General features: G+C 30.2%; 1 long non-coding RNA gene across 1 annotated transcript; it reads right to left on the minus strand.

The window, feature by feature from the left end:
• Positions 1-500: 500 nt before the first annotated feature.
• Positions 501-1,999, minus strand: LOC117682006 (uncharacterized). The gene is made up of 3 exons (XR_010713020.1): positions 1,946-1,999; positions 1,686-1,823; positions 501-819 (listed from the first exon to the last, which is right to left on the minus strand). It is a non-coding gene; the product is annotated as an uncharacterized lncRNA (long non-coding RNA).
• Positions 2,000-3,550: the final 1,551 nt, after the last annotated feature.

Here is a 3,550-nt window from a genome sequence, read left to right on the forward strand (position 1 = left end):
ATTACTGCTAGATGGTGAAATAAGACATACATCTTAAAAGCTTTCACGTTTTAACATAAATCAAAATAGGATATGATATAAAAAAAAAACGACCAGTACTTACGTATTTTGAAAATATTATCCGAACACTCATACTTCCGCTCGAAATTTCACAGGAACTGAACAAATCTCGGTGAAGTCTTTCATTCGAGCATCTCTGGATTTATTACGTTCTTAGCAACGATTAAGAAAACATTCCGAACACATTCGCAGGGGTGATAGAGTTATAAAAATTATAGTGAGAATAACCTACTGAATATAACAAAATATTATATAATATTATATAATGACGTTATCAACTGCGGATAACCATTGTTATAATACATCAAAGTTAGGATGTAAAATTACTCATTTGAATGAAAATATATACAGCAAATTATAGAGTTATAAACTTATTTTAAAAAGAAAATTAATTGTATTTTATGTAATAAATACAAAAGCAGTTCAAAATTTGTGTTTACACTGAATTGAGTTAGATTGTTATGAATCATTTTTGAAAGCTCCTTTGAAAACATCAGGTTTCACTTCAGTCTTCTCTTACACTATCTCTTTCAGCAATGTCTGCATAAACATCACCAATTACTTCCCGTATGCCAGAAGGTTAAGGAAATTGGCAACATAACCACAATTCTCGTAATATTACAAATATTAATATGATGCATAATACAGATCCTACTGAAAAAACTATTATAATTCTACTTAAAGTGGTTAATTTGTTTTCTGGTGCTTGTTTTTTGTCTTCTATTTTAGTCTGAGTTTCGTAGTCATTGCTCGTTGTTTCTGGCGAAATTGAAAGAAGATTAATTTAATTTTTTTTATTTATTATATCACTATCTCTGATACGGCGGCCTGGAGGGGCCAAATGAAAAACAAATATCTTATTTGTTCGGACAAATTAGTTATTTGTTTGGACGAATTAGGATTTGTTCGGACGAATTAGCAATTTGTTCGGAATTAAGCTATTTGTTCGGACGAATTGGGATTTGTTCAGAGGAATTGGGATTTTTTCGGACGAATTGGCCATTTGTTTGGACAATTAAGCTATATCTTTGAACAAATTAGCAATTTGTTCGGACAAATATTAAGTTATTTGTTTGGACGAATTAGGATTTGTTCGGACACATTAGCAATTAGTTCGGACAAGTACGGCGCTGTCCCGGCAAATAAATCCCTAATTCGTAATTCGTCCGATGAAATAACATTTGTCCGAACAAATAGCTAATTCGTCCGAACAAATCCTGATTCGTCCGAACAAATAACTTATTCCTCCGAAAAAATAACTTACTCGTCTGAATAAATAACTTTTTCGTCCGAACAAATCTTTATTTGTCCAAACAAATAGCTTAATCGTTCGAACAAATAGCTAATTCGTCCGAACAAATAAGATAAAAAAAAATTCATTTGGCTCTTCCACGTCGCCGTACTCTGACGATATACACCAAAGTAATAATATAAATACAAATATGCAAAGCATCAATTTGGAAACATATCTTATTAAATATTTATCAGGAGATTGGTAATCATAAGCAAACCATGTTTTTGGTGGATACTATTAATTATTAAGAAAATTGTCTTAATGAAGAAATAAGGAAAACTAGCCTCAGTCGAATGGTTACATTCTTTTACATGTAATGAGAGTATATTACCTTCTATAAATGGAGTGGAAGAACAGCCGTAGACGTGATGACAAGGCAAACAGTCACACTTCTGAACACACCGAATGCCATAATGTGATGGAGGACATACTTTAGAGCAGTTGTCACCGTAATAACCAGCCGGACATTCTAAATATTGAAATGTAAATTTTAGGTGTTTATTATGAATAGTATAAAATTTGCTACAACATATTTATATCCATATCTCTATACAATGTATACTACTTGTTAATTTTTAAATAGTGCAATACCTTTGCAATCGTTCCCATCTTTGTAAAAATTGGTCGCACACTCTGCAAGAGCCCTGAAATCCATTTTAATCAAGGCAATCATTATTATCTTACTGTAATTAGCAAGTTGTTTTTTAACTAAAAATACGGATATGTTTAAAAGAACAAAAAAACCTGCCGATTACAAATAACAAAACATACCCTTTTGTGCAATTACATGTATTAAGGTACAGGGTCAACAGCAATGGAATTACAATTGTAAAACCAAAAACGTGCTTCGAGGACATGGTTTCTCCAAATGCGCATTTAAACATCCTTAGTTAATCAAACATATTGCTGAATTTAATATCAAGGAAATTATGTGAATTTGTGAAAAGGATACATAAAACAATATTAGTGATAAGTGGTGATGTACATTTGTAATATATGTTAACAACATCATTGAAGGAAATTGTTAGAATTTTTTCATTTGAAATTTATAATTACTGGTAAATTTAAAATTTGGTTTTTAATTAAAAAAAACAGTTCTTCTAAAGCATGAACATATCACGTTTAAAATGTAAGGATTTTTATCATAATTACATGTATCACATAAATATTTCATATACATGTACATATGATGTTTTCTGGGTTTTTCTGATAGTCTGATACAGTATCAAGAGTTAGTAGAGCACAAACTTAAATTGTTTTTCATAACTACATGTTAGACTTGCCCATTGAGTTGTTTGGTTCAAACACTTGTAGCTACATTTTGTTTATACGAGGATTTCAATGTTCGGTTTGTTTGTAATGCATGTACTGAGAGAAAGAGAGCTCTCAAGATGTAGATTCGACAGGAATGTTGACGCACAGGAAGAGTAAAAAATTATTTATTTTGCACATATTTTGAATCAAAATAGAATATTGTTTAAAATGCAAACGATTTAATCAGAATAAGGGTCTGAATATAGCAATACGACGCAATTGATATATATATATATATATAAACTTCTTATTTACAGCTTTTCTTAAATGACTTTGTTCTTTCTGTGTCTTCTCTCCACGAATTTGAAACTTGTAGAGATGACATACCGGTATTTCAACATTAAGTATGCTACGTTTTAAAAAAGATAGAGAAATGACCTGGAGATAATCAATTTTATACAAACGTATATATATATATATGGCAATGTTGCTTTAAATAGCAGTTTTTATCCAGTGCTATGAAATCCCCCATAGCTCACTGGCTTCGTGATTAATAAATAAAGACATTGAAGTGTTTTGGGTTCGAATCCTTCTTGTCTTTTCTTCTTTTTTTATGTTTAAATATATGTTTAGTATATGTTTGAATTTGTTGTAATTGATTTCTGCTATATGCACAACATTTCTGTCTTTGTTGCTTGTATGTCATGATATTCAATATAACTCAATAGATATAACTGTATTGAAATATATCTGCATTAACATTAGAAATATAATTATGTTTTTCGATTTACCTCCATTCGACATAAGTTGTAAGTACTCTTTTGTAGCTTTCTTCTTTTTCTTGGTTCTTTTCTCTCTAAAATAAACGTTTATCATTTAATGTTAAAGAGAGGTTAAATAAACTAACATATACGTGTTTATGTAAATGTAACAAGCGTTAGA

Source organism: Magallana gigas, chromosome 4, assembly GCF_963853765.1.
Source record: "Magallana gigas chromosome 4, xbMagGiga1.1, whole genome shotgun sequence".
Classification (NCBI taxonomy): domain Eukaryota; kingdom Metazoa; phylum Mollusca; class Bivalvia; order Ostreida; family Ostreidae; genus Magallana; species Magallana gigas.